Below are 19,174 nucleotides of genomic sequence, written 5' to 3' on the forward strand. Positions count from 1 at the left end.
TTTCCATGAAAATATAAGTATCTTGGGGTGGCAGAAGCGGGGAATGTAAGGTGTGGAGAAGGGCAGGTGGTGGTCAACATTCTTCTCTAACACACATTAAAAAATTGTGTTTACATGTGGGTGTGTGGCTGGGGTGCTGCATTTCCTCCTCTTTTACGGAACATTTTTGTCTTAGTACTTGGATTATTGGAAACTTTCAGCAGCACCTGTGCAGGAAGAATGTCTAAGGCAGGAGGAAGGAAATGAGGATGATATTAAAGTGAAACAAAGCATGAAGTCTTTGAATATGAGGTCATCTGGTCCAACCTCCTATTGTCTCTGCAAACTTCCTTGGCTCTGGGGTTGGGCATGCATGTCAGACGAAGGGAATAAGACCACCCTATCTCTCCAGCCACAGTGGTGGAGACTTAGGATACTGTATCGGCCCCCTTTAGAACCAGTGAGATGCCATCTCAGGACTCCCACTACTCCCACTACTACTGTGGGAGAAGTGTGCCCTTTTTTCCATTGGACTTATACAAATGAAGATGTAAGTCCAGAGCTGGTAACAGTCACTCTGCTACCAAGAGGAGAGGGCTTGTTGAGAGTGAAGCCCACATAGGGGTGGACAGAGCAGGGGGAAGGAGAAAAAATTGACCTTAGGAGTCTTGTTTACATGTTAGAGTTCTTCGGTCACACTCACCCATCAATGAGAATGCTTGATTGAGCTTGAGTTGAGTTTTCTATCTGCAATCAGAATATTCCTGATAGACATGGTTTCACTATGTAGATATAGGAAATGTGAGGATTAGAGTAGGGGAAGTGACATCCCCAAAGTCACATGCATAACAAGTAGGATTTGTCATCTCAGCCATCCACTTCTGTGGAACCTCAGAATCAGGAAACCAGCTACACTCTGAATACATGGAGTTTGCACAGATAGCCCTGTAATCTATGCAACTTATTTCTGAATCCCCTCACAATTGGTTTTAAGGGCTGTTCCTGGTTGTCATATTCTCCTATTCTAGTACTTCTGGTAATAGCTGGAATTGAGTTGACCCTCTTACCATACAATTGAATTAACATGTTTAATTGACAGGGAACATAATCTCTCTCTCTCTCACACACACACACGCGCACACACACACACACACCACCACCACCACATTTAATGAGTGATACTTTACATCTGGAGAGAGGGCTACTATTTTTTTTTTTTTTTGGTACAGATGGGGTCTCACTATATTGTCCAGGCTGGTCTCAAACTCCTGGGCTCAAGTGACGTACCTGCCTAGGCTTTCCAAAATGCTGGGATTATAGGTGTGAGCCACCGTGCCCGGCTGAGATACTTTTTAGTCCAGATGTCACCATTTTCCTGTTTTAAAGATCTGTCCCTGAATGCTCCCCATGGTCAATGTTGGTCATTCATTTATTTGGTTTGGTTCTTCACTTTTTGCACTCTAATGGTACCAAATCCTGGAAGTGGAGAGGATATTCTTTCTGCTGATTTGCTACCTCTCTGTACCCACAATATACATTTATTCACACAGGTGCTGGTATTGGGATCTGCTATGGAAACTCCTTTCTGAGAACCTTTAATGTATTCATTCATTCAACAATTATTGAATGCTCACTATGTGCTAGACACAAAGCTATGAACAACAGAGATGAATCTCAGACCTCACAGCAGGTTTCAGTACATTCCAGAGAGTCTAGGAGCTGTGTTGTCTTTCTTGTAGCTTCTCTGGATTTACACAGCCTATGGATTTACGTTGATAATTCTTTGCTTATTGTGTACAGGGTGAAGATTGCTGGAAGGGAGGGAAACATCATTGCACTGGTGATAATCATCTTTCTGTTTTTAATCCTTCCCCCCGTTGGCTGGAGAGTCATTTCCTGTTCCCCTTTGTTTCTCCCTTCCTGTTGATCCGCTAAAGACCTCTCTACCCACTGACTCCTCTGGCCCCTTTGTAGTGCATTCTAGTACCAAGTGTATCCTAGCAGATTTAATACGTGCTGAACAGTGTACTAAGCGCCTTACACGCACCATTCGTTTAACCCTTACTACAACAGTGTGAAGCTCTGTAGTTGTGTCTCAGAAGTGGATTTTTCCAAGGTGAATTAACCTCAAATATTTGTTTCAATTTTATTCAATTTCACTCTATTTGTCTTTGAATTCTGAATGTTCAGAATTAGATTTGGTTAATATTTAGCCTTGACTGCCTCTTAGATGCCTGGTGCTTCACTAATATGCAATAGACAGACAACATTAAGCCTAAAGTGCGTTCATACCACTGCTGACCTGGCCTGGCCACTTTGGGCACCAACATTATGAGCATGGTTGAGGTCTACACACTTCAACGGTCTAACTTCAGGAATACCTACTGAGGAGAGCGGGACATCGGCTTTTGAGTAGGAAGCTTCATAATGCCAGCAATGAAAGAGAAAATTAAATATGGGTGATTTGACAAAGGCAAGATTTTTGTTCAGAAGTGTGCCCAGTGCCACACCATGGAAAAGGGAGGCAAACACAAGACCGGGACTAATCTCCAGGGTCTCTTCATGTGAAAGACAGGTCAGGCTGTTGGATTCTCTTAACACAGACACCAGTAAGAACAAAGGCATCACCTGGAGAGAGGATACACTGATGAAATATTTGGAGAATCCCAAGAAGTAGATAGCTGGAACAAAAATGATCTTTGCCGGCATTGAGAAGATGGCAGAAAGGGCAGACTTGATAGCTTATATATAAAAAAAGCTACTATGAATGACAATACACCACTGCCTTATTTGTTACAAGACAGAAATGTCTCATGATTTTTTTATGTGTACCATAATTTAATAGATTTCATACACCAGAATTCAGATCATGAATGACTGACAAAATATTTTCATTAGGCAGTCCTGATTTAAAACTAAGACCGTCTTGTGGTTAAATTAATATGTTTGGTTTTTTTGAATTTTTTCTGTTTGTTTTGTTTCTTTTTGAGATGGAATTTTGCTCTTGCTGCCCAGGCTGGAGTCCAATGGTGTGATCTTGGCTCACTGCAACCTCCACCTCCCGGGTTTAAGTGATTCTCTTGCCTCAGTCTCCTGAGTAGCTGGGATTACAGGTGTCTGCCACCACGCCCAGCTAATTTTTGTATTTTTAGTAGAGACAGGGTTTCAGCATGTGGCCAGGCTGGTCTCAAACTTTTAACCTCAAGTGATCTGCCTGCCTTGGCCTCCCAAAGTGCTGAGATTACAGATGTGAGCCACTGCACCTGGCCTCATTTGTCTCTTAAAGGCAAGGACTGAAGATAATATAGCAATGTCTGTTTTATATTTTTGGCCTTAACTATGCCAATCTAATTAGAATTCACTGTATTTAAAATGGTTCCTTTTACTTATTGAAACACATTTTAGTGTGGTTTATGTGTAATATCAAATGAAGATTATTTAACTCTTCTCACATTTTATAGATGATCTATAAAGTCAGATGTCTTTAAAATAGTAGCAAGTTAAACTTCACTCTTGAATTCTTACTATCTAAGTCAGACTACGTTATAATTTAAGATTGTCTTTAAACAGCCATTCAGGAGCATAAAACTGTAGAACTACTGTGTATTTGTGATTGGGAATGGTGCTTTTGCCAACTTATGAGGGTTAGAATAGAGGAGATATACACAAATTTAAAAATTATGTGTGATCATAAGACTTAAGATAATTAAAAACAAAATCACAGATCAAAAAAAACAAAAAACAAAAAAACCTACTGAGAGCCAGATCAAGATGGAGTAGTAAGTTCAAGAACTGCCTCCACTCTAGAAACACAGGCCTACTGAATAAAGCAAAAAGAGAAAACAGAAGGAGGCATAGTCAGGCCAACTACAAGACAAGCACTTTTGAAGATCCAGGCTGGCACAGAAACACAGACTGTGATCAGGGCTGCAAGGCTTGGTGGACTTGCTGGGTTTTGGATGCAGTGGCAGTCAGTGGTGGCAAAGGAGTCAAAAGTGTTCCCTGAGAGATGGGAAAGCAGAGGCAGGCTCTCAGCCACGGAGGCCCAGGGCTAAGGTGAGATTCATGTCTCATCCCCTATCCTTATAGAAGGAGGCTGGAAATGAACATGTGCCAAGTGCTGAAGGAGCTGTGGCTCCCATCCAGCTCTAGGCTGGGAGAGAAGGATGAGACAAAGCCTTGTGACCAAGAGCTCAGTCGAGCTTCCCCTGTGACTCATCCTGGAATTGCCATGGCCCAGTGGTTCTGCAAGACTGTTCCTCTCACTGCCCTTACCAGAACTGAACCTGGATTGGGGACCCCCAAAGCTTTCAACAGGATAATTGAATATGGAGGTGGAGTAGGGGAGTGAGAGGGAATGAAAAAACGAAAAGAGCAAAATACTTCAAATTCCAAATAGGACTGTAAACTAAATACAAAACTGAAGGAAAAAAGCTAATGCTATAAAAAAGTCAACAAACTCTCTGGGCTCGGTGGCTCACACCTGTAATCCCAGCACTTTAGGAGGCCGAGGTGGGCAGATCACTTGAGGCCAGGAGTTCAAAATCAGCCTGGCCAACATGGCGAAACCCCGTCTCTACTAAATAAAAAAATTAGCCAGGCATGGTGGCGGGTGCCTGTAATCCTAGCTACTTGGGAGCCTGAGGCAGGAGAATCGCTTGAACCGAGGAGGTGGAGGTTGCAGCGAGCCGAGATCTCACCATTGCACTCCAGCCCTGGGTGACAAGAGCGAGACTCCGTCTCAAAAAAAAAAAAAAAAAAAGTCAACAAACCAACAATCAGAACATGGATTCACTTCAGATAAAATTAATTTTACAGAATGATCAGATAAAACTTTAAAGTAAATGTACTGATTATTTCAAATAAATAAATGATATCAAAACTTCCATTGAAAAATAAAAAAATTATGAAAAAAGAGGCTGAAAACAGAATGTGGAGATATGAAAAGGACCAATTAGAAAATCTGAAATTTAAAAAATATAGTCATTGAAATAAAAAAATGTGGAGCCCTGAGTTAGAATGGCTGTTTGGCTACCTGTGCTTAATTTCACTATCTTTCAAATGCACAGTAAAACTACAATACAGGGATGAACAAACCAACAAGAATGGGGAGAATAGGTGAAGAGACAATGGTAACAGTATTTTGGAATCTGGAAAGGAGATGGAAGAGTGGTAACTGATTAGTAGAACTGAGAAAGCCAGACCTTAAGTTATTACAGTCTCAGAAAGCTGAGAAAGATCTAGTTAATGCTGAGAGTCCTCTAAGTTTCATGAACTAGCACTTCTAGAAACCTCTAGACCTGGAGTAAAAGGCCCCGAGTAGCTGGGACTACAGGCGAGTGCCACCAGGCCTGGCTAATTGTTTTTGTGTTTTTTTTTTTTTTTTTTTTTTTTTTTTTTTTTTGTAGAGATGGTGTTTGCCATGTTGCCCAGGCTGGTCTTGAACTCCTGAACTCAAGCGATCTGCCCACCTCAGTCTCCCAAAGTTTTAGGAGATTACATGCATGAGCCAAGATATTGTATTTATGAAGCAGACAGAATGTTAAAAGTTCAGATAATCTTGAAAAAAAAAATAACATTTGGAAATCGAAAACATGATGGCAGCAATGAAAAAATTCAATCAAAGTGCTGGAAGTCAAAGTTGAGGAATTTACCTAAAAATTAGAACAAAAATATATACAGAGGAAAATAAGACAGAGACATAAGAAAATTGGAGGATCAATCCAGGAAATTTAACATATGAACAACATGAAGTTCTAGAGGAAAAGAACAGAAAAAGTACGTGGCAAAAAATTAATAAAATAATTCAAGAAAATTTCCCAGATTAAAACACATGGATTTTGGATATTGAAAGGGGTCAGCAAATGCCCAGTAAAATGGATGATAATAGACCTACACCAAGGCATATCCTTGTGGAATTTCAGAACCTAGGGATAAAGAGAAGATGCTAACAGCTTTTAGAGGACAACAACAACACCAACACATATTCAGAGGACGAGGAATCAGAGTGGCTTCTGTATTCCAGCAAGAACACAGGAGACAGTGGAGCAATTTCTTTTACATTATAAATGGGAGGAATAGAATTCTACATTTAGACAGCCTATCAATAAAGTATAAATTTTCTAAAACTCAAAAAACAATCAAAATCTCTACGGAAGGATATGCTCCACAAATATGAAAGAGTAAACCAAGAAAGGGAAATAAATGGGATACAGGAAACATGAGATCTAATCCAGAAGAGAGGTGAAGGCAACCTCTAAAATGATGGTGATGGGGAATCCAAGGGTAGATCCGAGGGGAATCACTGTACCAAGAATAAAAAGCAGTTCATATTAGGGCAAGTTTGAAACGTTGTGTCCAAGCAGAATGCAGTTTTTACCTGTATTGCTCCAGAGTGAGCTGAAAAGCATTGTGAAAACTGAAGGAACCATTACTTTTACTGACAGTATCCACAATGATGAGGCTTTATGGCTGAGACAGAATAATAAGACAATAAAACATATGCCCTAATGTGAATGATTATACTAAAGTTTGATGTGTCTTTTTTAATCAACAGCGAGGAGAGAGCCTTCATCAGAAGGAGAGAGCCATCTGATTTCCATAGGCTCCAATGCAGAAGAAAACATTAACTGATCTTAATCAAAGAAATATTCCTGTATATACAGATATGCCCATATATACACACAATAACTCTAGAAGGATATACAGTATAATAATCTGATATTTACACTTTTGTTCCTTTTGAATTTTGCGCTGTATGCATGCATTACTTATTCAAAAATTTAACAAAAGAAAAGTTTTTCTAAAAATTTAATTCAAATGCCCACAATTTTAAATGCATGTGTTTAGAAACAATAATTTTACTTGTAGGGATATATTATACAGACAAAAACTCGCATTTTCAAAATTATGTCTATAAGGTCATTTAATACATAATTAATAATGAGACAGTGGAAACAACTTTTACAAGGGACTTGTGAAGTAATAATGAATGTTCATCCATTCCATGGGACATTATGAAGGCTTTTAGTAGATGACGAGTCTCATTGATGTGAATATTTTGCCAAACGAACAAAAGCAAGATGAAGAAAAGTATGCAGAGTATGCCACATTTGTGTATAAAAGGAAGAAAAAACTTCTTGGGTGTGTGTTTCTCTGTGTGTGAAAATGTGCATCCATTTTCACATATATGCATAGAATAAAAGAATCAGAAAGAAAGGCTATCAGAAAAAATAAAAATAATTGATAACATTGTTTGCCTTCGAGAAGAGAAACTGGGTGGCAAGAAGAAGTCAAAGTTGAACTTTTCATTGTTTACCCTATTTAACCTTTGGCTTTGAACCATATGAATGTACCCCTTATTAAAAATTAGGCTGGGCGCGATGCCTCATGCCTGTAATCCTAGCACTTTGGGAGGCTGAGGCGGGCAGATCACTTGCAGTCAGGAGTTCGAGACCAGCCTGGCCAACGTGGTGAAACCCCACCTCTTACTAAAAATGCAAAAAAATTAGCTGGGAATGGTGGCATGCCTGCCTGTAGTCTCAGCGACTTGGAAGGCTGAGACGGAAGAATCGTTTGAACCTGGGAGGTGGACATTGCAGTGAGCCGAGATCGCACCACTACGCTTCAGCCTGGGTGACAGAGCAAGACTCCATCTCAAATAAATAAATAAATAAATAAATAAATAAATAAATAAATAGCTTTTAAAATACGTAATGAATGGGATGAACTCAACATCAGACACAGGAAAATAAATAATTAGAGAATTGGAAGGAAGAATATAAGAACTCACTCAGAATGCAATACAGAGAGTAGAAAAATGAAAACTATGCGAGAGGAGGTACAGCAGGGGAATGACAGACTGACAGCACACTTCGTATCATAATAACATATATTAGAAGATAATGGAATATTCACTATGAAATACTGAAGGAAAAAGCTGTCAACCTAGAATTTTGCCATCAGCTAAACTATTATTCAAGAAAGGGGGTTAAATAAAATCATCTTTAGACATACAAATACTAAAAGATTTTACTACACATTATAAGACTATAAGACTATTAAAATTTGTTTCAGAAACAGAAGCCTGCAGAAGATGTGGAATACAAGAAGCAAACTTCTCTCTCACCTCCAAAACGGTGGAGTTGTTCTAGTGAGCACAGAGATTGATGAAAAGTGTTGGAAATCTTAATTAATAGTTAGAGCCTAAGAATTATAACTTAAAAAACAATGATAACGCAGTGGAGAAGTTGTTCAAGGTAGGGGGGCACTTAAAGCACACTGAAGATCTTACTACAGTTGGAAGAAATTAAATGTCTGTAAACATTGACAGAAAAATTTTTAGTTAAGTATGTAGTTTAAAAAATTCAGGGTGGCTATGAAAATAATAGAAATAAAAGTTATGGCTTCCAAATCAGAATGGAATACACATTATCAAACAAAAGAAGGTAGAAAAGAGGAAAAACACAGGATGGTAAATAGAAAACACAAAATATGGTACTATGATTAAGTCTAAATAAATGACTATATTAAAAGAGTGTAAATGGATCAGATTTATCTATTAAAAGAAGCAATCAAATGAACAAATAACAAAATACAACTCTATGCTTTTTACAAGACACAGAATGAATGCACACACATACACACATATGGGCTGAATATAAAAAAATGGAAAATGATGGGAAGTCCTAGCCAGAGCAAACAAGCATGAGAAAGAAAATATATTGAAATAGGAAAAGAAGAAGTCAACCTATCTTGCACTGATGATATTCCATCCTTAGAAAACCTTAAAGACTCTGCCAAAAGGCTCATCCTAGAATGGATACATAACTTCAATAAAGTTTCAGGATACAAAATCAGTGTACAAAAATCAGTAGCATTTCTATACACCAATAACATTCAACCTGAGAGCCAAGTCAAGAACGTAATACTATTTACAGTAGTCATACACACACACGCACGCATGCACACACACAAATATTTAGGAATACATTTAACCAAGGAGATGAAAGATCTCTACAAGGATAACTACAGACTCCAGCTGAAAGAAATCATAGGTGATATACACAAATGGAAAAACATTTAATGCTTTTTGAGTTGGAAGAATCAATATCGTTAAAATGGCCATACTGCCCAAAGCAATCTACAGATTCAGTACTGTTTCTATCAAACCACCAGTGTCATATTTCACAGAATTAGAAAAAACTAAAATAGTTCATATGGAGCCAAAAAAGAGCCTGAGTAACCAAAGCAATACTAAGCAAAAAGAACAAAGCTGGAGGCATCACATTACCTGACTTCAGACTATATTACAAGGCTATGGTAACCAAAACAACATAGTACTGGTACAAAAACAGACACATACGTTGTATTAGTCTGTTCTTGCACTGCTATAAAGACCTATCTGTGACTGGGTAATTTATAAAGAAAAGAGGTTTAATTGGTGTACGGTTCTGCAGGCTGTATAGGAAGCATGGCTGGCGAGGCCTCAGGAAACCTATAATCGTGGTGGAAGGTGAAAGGAAAGCAGGCATATCCTACATGGCTGGAGCAGAAGGGAAAGAGAGGGGGAAATTGCCACACACTTTTAAACAACCAAATCTCCTGAGAACTCACTCACTATTATGAGGACAGCAAAGGCGGGAATCTTCCCCCCGGATCCAGTTACCTCCCACCAGGCCCCACCTCCAACCTTGGGGATTACAATTTGACATGAAATTTGGGCGGAGACACAAATCCAAACCATATCACACACCACTGAACAGAATAAAAAACCTGGAAATAAAGCCATACATCTTCAGCCATCTGATCATCAACAAATTGACAAAAATAAGCAAAGGAGAAAGGACTTCCTATTCAATAAATGGTGCTAGGATAGCTGGCTAGCCACATGCAGAAGAACGATACTGGATCCTTACCTTTCGCCATATACAAAAATTATCTCAAGATGAATCCAGGATTTAATGTGACACCTCAAACTATAGAATCCTAGAAGAAAACCTGGAAAACACCATCCTGGACATTGGCCTTGGGAAAGAATTTATGGCTAAATCATGAAAAGCAATTGCAACAAAAATAAAAATTGGTAAGTGGGACCTAATTAAACTAAAGAGCTGCACAGCAAAACAATCAGGCAGAATAAAAAGACAACCTACAGAATGAGAGAAAATTTTTGGAGACTATGCATTCAACAACAGTCTAATATTCAGAGCCTATAAGGAATTTAATTCAACAAGCAAAAAACAAACAATCCCATAAAATGTGGGCACAGGCTGGGCGTGGTGGCTCACACCTGTAATCCCAGCACTTTGGGAGGCCGAGGTGTGTGGATCACGAGGTCAGGAGTTCAAGACCAGCCTGGCCAAGATGGTGAAACCCCATCTCTACCAAAAATACAAAAATTAGCCGGGTGTGGTGGTGGGCACCTGTAATCCCAGCTACTTGGGATGCTGACGAAGAGAATTGCTTGAACCCGGGAGGCAGAGGTTGTAGTGAGCCAAGTTCACGCCACTGCACTCCAGCTTGGGTGACAGAGCGAGACTGTGTCAAAAAGAAAAAGTGGGCACAAGACATGAACGGACACTTATCAAAAGAATACATACAAGTGGCCAATAAACATATAAAAAAATGCTCAACATCACTAACCACCAGAGAGAAGCAAATCAAAACCACAGTGAGGCCAGGTTCAGGGGCTCATGCCTATAATTTTAGCACTTTGGGAGGCTGAGGCAGGAAGTTAAGAGACGAGGCTGGGCACCATAGGAAGAACTCATCTTTACAAAAAATTTTTTTAAAAAATTAACCAGGTGTAGTGGCATCTACCTGTAGTCCCAGGTACTTGGGAGGCTGAGATGGGAGGATTGCTTGAGGCCAGGAGTTTGAGGCTGCAGTGAATCATGGTCACACCACTGCACTCCAGCCTATGTGCCAGAGTAAGACCTTGTCTCAAAAAAACAACAAAAAAACCACCAAAACCAAAAACCTCCCAAACCCCTGATAAGATACCATCTCATACCAGTTAGAATAGCTAATACAAAGTTGGTGCAAAAGTAGTTATGTTTTTGCTACTACTAATATTAAAAAGTCAAAAAATAACAGATGCTGATGAGGCTGTGGAGAAAAGGAAACATTTATACAGTGCTGGTGGGAATGTAAATTTGTTCAGCCACTGTGGAAAGCAATTTGGAGATTTTTCAAAGAACCAAAAAAAGAATTGTAATTTGATGCAGCAATCCCATTACTGAGTATATATCCAAAAGAAAAGAAATGGCCGGGCACGGTGGCTCATGTCTGTAATCCCAGCAATTTGAGAGGCTGAGGTGGGCAGATCACTTGAGGTCAGGAGTTCGAGACCAGCCTGGCCAGCATGGTGAAACCCCATCTCTACACAAAAATTATCTGGGAGTGGTGGCACATGCTTGTAATATCAGCTACTCAGGAGGCTGAGGCAGAAGAATTGCTTGAACCGGGAGGTGAAGGTTGCAGTAAGCAGAGATTGTGTTATTGCACTCCAGCCTGGGTGACACGGCAAGACCCTATCTCCCCAAACCACCCCCCCCCACACACAAAAGCCCCACAAAACAAAACAGAAAGCAAAAGAAAAGAAATCATTCTATCATGGCAGTATTCACAAGAGCAGAGCCATGGAATTAACCTAGGTACCCAACAACAGTGGATTGAATAAAGAAAATGTGATACACATGCACCATGGAATACTACACAGCCATGCAAAAGTATGAAATCATGTCCTTTGTAGCAACATGGTTGCAGCTGGAAGCCATTATCCTAAGCAAATTAACACAGGAACAGGAATACTGCATATTGTCACTTTTAAGTGTAAGCTAAACATTGGGTATTCATGGACACAAAGATAGCGATAATAGACACTGGTGACTACTAGAGAAGGGAGGCATGCAGGAGGGAGAAAGGGTTGCAAAACTATTTGATACTATGCTCACTACCTGGGTGGGGGATAAATTGTACTCCGAACCTCTGCATTATCCAAGATACCCATGAAACAAACCTGCACGTGTACCCCCGAAACTAAAAAAAAAGTTGAAATTATAAAAACATTTAAAAGGAATAGTAAAAAAGAAAATCATGCATTCGTGTATAACACAAATACTAACAAATTAATGTAGCAAAATTAACATAAGACAAAATAGTTCTTAAGGCAAAAAACATTTCAGGAATAAAGAGAGAAACCACACACACACAAATGTAACCACAGATCAAGAAGATATAACAATAATGAAATTACATGCTTCTAATACAATTATCATACGTTGTAACATTGAAAGAAATGAAGCAAACGTTGACAGAATTATAAGGAGAAAGTCAAAAAACCATAGTAGGAGATGAACACAACTTACAAATCCAGCAGACAAAAATTAGAATGGCAATAGCAGCTTTGAATAATAAAATTAGCCAGTGTGATATATGTATAGGTACATATCTAAAAACTTTACACTCAAGTGCATATATGTTATTTTCAAGTATAGACAGAACCTTTGTAAAATTTGAACATGAAGGCAAAGAGGAAATCTCAACAACTTTCAAAGAATTGCTATCATACTGATCACAATATCTTACCACACAATTAAATTAAAAATAATTTAAATGATAAAAAGTAGTTTAACAATCCTACTCTCTTTCTCTTCTTACTTATCAGGAAGCTGAAGAATGACACTCTGAATAACTCATGAATTAAAGAAGAAATAAATACCATATTAATAACATATTTATAACTGAACAATAATAAATGTATAAATATTTGATCTAATTAAGATGGTGTCTACAGGTAAATATATAGCTTAATTGCATTTTTTATAAACAAAAAATGAGAATAAATATATTAAAAATAGCTTTAAAAGAATAATGAAGCAATCTATGAAGGTGGAAGGAGGGAAATAATAAATGTAAGAGCAAGAATTAATGAAATAGAAAATAAGAGAAGATACAAAACCAAAAGTTTGTTTTTGGAAAAAAGGAAAATAATGAAATAGGCAAACCCTAGCAAGATTTACCACTAAATAAAGAAAAGATATATAGGTAAGTAATATTAAGAACAAAAGCTTGGTCAAGACACATGATGTTAAATATCTTGAATATCTGGATTTATGAGAGGTGACATTACCAATTGATGGAGAAGGATATTATCAATATGAAAAAAGCCCCTAAATTTAAATATCTACTTCACAGCATACACAAAGATCAAGTCCGGTTACATTAAAGACTAAGTATAAAAATCAAAATCCAAACATTTTTCAGAATACATTTTAGTCAAGGCGCAAAAGCACAAGCCATACAGGAAAAGATTTGTACATTTTACTACATAAAACTTAAAAGATGTTGAATGAAAACAATGACAACAGCAAACTCAATATAAACAAAGTTAAAAGACTGGGAACATATTGATTATAAAACAAAGTATGAGTTTTTAGAAAACACAAATAATGTCTACAAATTATTAAAAAATGATTAAAAACTACTGAATAGAAAACTGAAAGTGCACAAGAACGGGAATCCATTTGGCTAATAAACATTTGACAAGATGCCTAACCCACAGATGGCCGAAAGTGTCAGAGGGTTGCAATTACATCATGCTGGTTTTGTATGAGAAATTGGTAACTCTCAAACACTGCTGGTGGGAATATAGTTGGGGCAACCCCTTTGGAGAGCAATTCAGCATTGTTGAGTGATGTGAGATGTGTTCATTTAGGTCACCCTCAAGCAGCAGTTCTCAAATTTTAGCTTGATTCAGAATCACCTGAAGGGCTTGTTAAAGCACATATTGCTAGACCCCACTCCTAGAGTTTCTGGTTCAGTAGGTCCGAGGAAGGAGCGGATTTGCATTTCCAACATGTTCCCAGGTGATGCTGCTGCTGCAGGCGACCACACTTTGAGAACCACTCCTTTAGACGGCCTTTTGCAGATGCGCACAATAAGACAAGTCATGAGAATGTTTATTGTGAGGAATAGTAGAAAATTAGACACATCTTCAATGCCTACTAATGAGAGAATGAGTAAGTATATAGTTTTTAAAAATACAACAGAATATACATGGAAATTAGAATGAATAAGTATATAGCTTTTAAAAATACAACAGAATATACGTGGAAATTAAAATGAATGAGCTAGAGCTGTAAGCATCAACATAAAAATATTAAAAACAACGCTCTAAGAAGAAAGCAAATTACAAAGTGTAGAGGTTTATCCACTATACCTATTTTAAAATATGCAAAATAAGATATGCAAAATAAAATAATGTTCATGGATAACAAATAGTATGAATCATTTGTGAGCATGATAAATACTGAATTTACCATACTGGTTAATTTTGATGAGGAGGGGAGGGTGAAAGGGTGATGGGACTGAAAACAAACAGAAGGCCTCAACTGTTTCTACATTTTTATCTCTCTCTATCATCGATTTATCTATCTAGCTTCACCATTATCATCATCATCATCATGATCATCTATAAATATATATATATATGTCTGTGTGTCTCTCAGTCTATCAATCATATTTTTACAAAAAAAGGATGTGGAATAATTATTGCCAAAAGTTAATAACTGATAAAGCTGGATAGCAGTAAACATTATATTATGTTCCTTCTTGTGTATAAAGTTGAATTATTTCATGATAAAAATACAATGAAAAGAAATGCCTGCAAAAAATACTGTGCTGGACTCTGTTTCTGAATGCTATTAAGGCTGAAAAACATCATGTTGAGATTGAGCCTCTACTGTGGAATGAGATTTACATATGATCTTGTAGATCTCATCATCATAATGTATTAAAATTGGAAGTACAGTGAATTATTTCAAATGACTTCGCAGAGGAGTGGTGAAGGCTCTTGGCTTTTTGCTCTAGTTTGTGTTCTTCCTTTGCCAGTGTTGGTTCTGTAGCCCCTCCTCCGATGTGTCCCGGTTTCTAGGTTGGGATATTTGATTCCTCCGGCAAGAGGAAAATAATAGGAATATAATCATTCGAAGCCTCTTTTATTACTTTCACACACAGAGGAGAATTCTGCCTTTAATTGCTCAGTTTCTGAACTTTTGTGATGTGAAACTGGGACAACAGATAGAGTGGCAAAACTCAAGGAGCTATCAAGGCTGTACTGGTTTACACTGTAAAGCCAGAGAGACATAGTGTTCCAGAAGGTGAAAGGAGAGGAGAAAGGCAGGAACCAGTGGGGCCTGGGCTGGAGAGCAGAGGTTTGGAGTTTGCCTCTATTTCCTTTGTTCTCCAGGTGGCTGTTTCCCTCTGAATGTCCTTGGCCTGAGGACGTGGTGTTCTTCCTAGTTGCTTTTGATCAGCCTCACATATGAATGCAGAAGAGGATTTTTAAATTTTTTTATTTTTTAGATTTGCAGAGAGTCATTGACAGATTGGGTCAAAGCTGCAAAGAGGTTTTTCCATTGAGTGGGAATGCAGATATGGCACGGTTCAACATCCTTCCTGTCTAGAGCAGCCTGAAGTGTCATGGTATAACAATCTTATGTCTACTGTCAGGTGGACAAAGCCCTCAACTTTGTTTCCTTATTTATCTCTAAGTACATCCTTGTCATGTAGTTTTATTTTCCTAATTTTAGAAAGGTAGCAGGTCTATGAAGAGGCTTATGTAGGATTCAAGTCCAAGTGTTAAAGCAAACTAAATATGGCCTGAGAAGGACTCTGTACTTCTATAGCTGAGTCCTCGTGGATGAGCTGTAACCTAGCATAATAGATTACGGTGGAATGACAATTATATACAATTTTATAGACCTCATCGTCATAACATATAAAATTGACAACCTAACTTACTAGTGTGCACCTGTAACAATAGCTGCGTGTTGGCTAATCCTAGCGGCCATACTTAAACCACTCACAGACTGCTGAATATTACCGCGTTCAAATAAGGCAAAGGCCGAACTGTAACCAATCTCACTATTTCTGTACCTCACTTCCGATTTCTGTATGTCACTTTACCTTTTTTGTCTATACATTTGTTCTGATCACGAGGCACCCCTAGAGTCTCTGTGAATCTGCTGTGATTCTGGGGGCTGCCCAATTCACGAATTGTTTCATTGCTCAACTAAACTCCTTTAAATTTAATTCGCTAAAGTTTTTCTTTTATCACAAGTCTGATGTTTTACACTGAGCAGTACTGCACTAGGCTCTTTGGGAATGCAGAAAATATAAGACATGGCCCTGTGGTAAAAGATCTTTATTGTTTCGTTGGGAAGACAAGATATGTGCACCTGGAACATTAAGGCTGGACCCACTTCATACAAAATCAAAGAAAATGATCGTATGTGTTGAAGAACAAGTCATCTATATTGCCTTTCGGCTTTGCCAGCTTTGGTCCAGCTGCCTTCTGTGATCAAACACAGTGGATACTCACCATCCCTGATGTTCTTTTTGCTTTATATTGAAATAACACCGTGTTTCCCTTTTTGAGAAAACAATTGCCCAGGCTGTAAACAATCATCAAATGCCCCAGAGTAACTCTATGAAAGGAAGGCAATTTGGCACAGTAACATTCAGGATAAAAGTGACCCTAAGTCACAGCCTTTATGGAATTGTAAGCTCCTTAAGGGTTGAAGCTGGTACTTCACATCTATATTGCATGGAGCCTGGCCCAGAGTGGCTACTCAGTAGTGTCTGGTGTTATCATTGCAGATTATTTTCCAGGAGTGGGGGATGGGGGCAGGTAGGTGGATGGTGATATCTGACCCACTCTATTGAGGAAGGCCTCACTGCATCTGTGATAAATCTGAACTCTATAGATTTTGTGTCACCATATTCTAGAGTAGTTTGGAGTCAGAGACCTTGGCAAAGAGTCTAGCTGTCACGGAATCTTCCCTGGTTGGCCCCTCATCCTCCACTCTGAGGCATCCGTCATCCTAATCTACAGATTTGGGACTCCCACGTAGCTTCTGCATACCCTCTGGGACAAAGTTTTTCATAATTTATTATTTTCTTTTCTTTGTTGTCTGAGAGCTTTAAACCTCCATGGAGAAATGGTCCCATGGGTCACCCCTGGGAGAGTTATAGGCACATACGTGGAGTATGAGGCATCTTATAGCCGGCGACAATTCTCATTTCTTCTCTTTCCAGTTCAGCCAATGGCAGATCTGTGCCTTCTCCCTTTGGTTCAGGGAAGCTGTGATCCTTGAATTTGGGGTCTCTGTCCCTCAGTGGGATTCAATAACCTGTCCTGGCCACCAGTTCCAAGGTTCTGGGCATGCTTGGCCTTGGTGTTTCACCCAGAGAAGACACTAGGAAACTAGAGAAGCAGTGGGAGGCAGGTATGTGGCTCCTTTAGAGGCCCATATCCAAAGAGCATGCAAGGCGTGGTGTATGGAAGGAATGTTATCAATCAAATGGATACCAAATCTAGAGGTATGATTGCTGAATTTGGTATAGCCCAATCTTTTCTTCAGAGTTTTCCCAGTTTGTAATCTCATTTTTTTGTTTTTCAAAACCTTTTTTTTAAAAAAAAATTAATATTTTATTTATTTTTATTTTTTGAGTCAGAGTCTCATTCTGTCACCCAGGCTGGAGTACAGTGGTGTGATATCAGCTCACTGAAACCTCCACCTCCTGCGTTCAAGCAATTCTGCCTCAGCCTCCTGAGTAGCTGGGATTACCATGTATGTGCCATCATTCCTGGCTAGTTTTGGTGTTTTTAGTAGAGACAGGGTTTCACCATGTTGGCCAGGCTGGTCTCGAACTCCTGACCTCAAGTGATCCACCCACCTCGGCCTCCCAAAGTGCTGGGATTACAGGTATGAGCCACTGCGCCTGGCCCAAAAGCTCTTTTACAGAGCCATTGTGGTTTTAAATATCAATTCAGTTTTCAAGTGAGAAAATGGAGGCACACAGAATTCAACTGATTTGCTTAAGCTCACATAGAGTAGGGGTGGCGAGGGACTTTGTGGGGTTTTAGTTCTCCTTAATCTCCATCTGCCTCCTCAAGCCACCTCAAATAAAGCTACAATCTAAACAAAATCAATTTGCTTTTGTTATTCCAGGGCAGCTTCATGACCTTTCCCAGAGTCCCACCAGATGGCCATTCCCATGCTGTTCCTTTATTGAAATTCTGTGGTCATCACATAGTCCATAAGCAATAGAAGCAAAAGAGTAAGCAGGTTTTACCAGAGTGTACCTTTAAAGTTTCAAAGAATCCACACATCTACTATCTCATTAATTCACAGAATGTTCTGAGAGACAACAAGAATAGATATTATTCCTGCCTAGAGATTAGGAGCTAGAAGCTCAGAAAGCTTGATTCTCACCTTGGTTCCTGTCTGCTATAGTGGACTCTCTGGCTTAGTTTGGGTCTGGGGTCTCTGTCATATATATGGCTGGAGAAGCCTCCCACTTATTTTCTTATACCTCAGTTTCCCATTTGTTCCCATCATAGGGAGATTATATGTCAGTAGCTTTGAGGAACAGATTGTATCTGCTCAGTATTGAAGCCCCTGGAATAATGAGAGAAGCGCCCAGTTAATTGATCAGATTTTATTTTAGGAATATCACCTTCCCTGGGGAGGTGGTATGATGGAAAGATGGTGGGCTCTGGAGTCAGACTGGGCTGGATTCTCATCTGAACACTGTCACTTACTAGCTGGTTGAAGCAGGGATTTTGAGAGCCCCACATACTAGGTCCGTTCCTCTTCCCAGCTACCTGGCAACTAAGCAAACCTAGGGCTTGGTGGAACAGAGTTTGAAAACAGCTGATAAGAGTACAGCTTTCCGGGAAATTTAGAATTAAATTCTGTAGCTAAGAAAAAGAAATTATATGTAGAAATCAATTCAATTTGCCTCCCACCCAAGGCCATGAGAGCAGGCTGCTCCAGATATACAAGACATCATTCCTGCAGGCATTGTCAGTCTTGTCCATTGACAGTAATTGCATGGACAACACCCAAATTGATTGACTTTTCTGTAAGTATTGGTGAACTTCCTTTTCCTTAAATTTCCTTGAAAACAGGTAGCTAGAAATGGAAAGGAACCTACGCTGCCAACGTACAATCAGGAGCATGCAACCATCCTTTTATTACATCAGTATATATTTACTGCATGTAGACTACATGCCAGTGACTTTGGCATTAGCAACACAGTAATGAACAAGCAAACAAAGGCACTATCTTCAAGGAGCTTCCTTTTGTGTGAACGTGTGTGTATGTGTGTGTGTGCGTGATGT

Source organism: Symphalangus syndactylus, chromosome 1, assembly GCF_028878055.3.
Source record: "Symphalangus syndactylus isolate Jambi chromosome 1, NHGRI_mSymSyn1-v2.1_pri, whole genome shotgun sequence".
NCBI classification, from domain to species: domain Eukaryota; kingdom Metazoa; phylum Chordata; class Mammalia; order Primates; family Hylobatidae; genus Symphalangus; species Symphalangus syndactylus.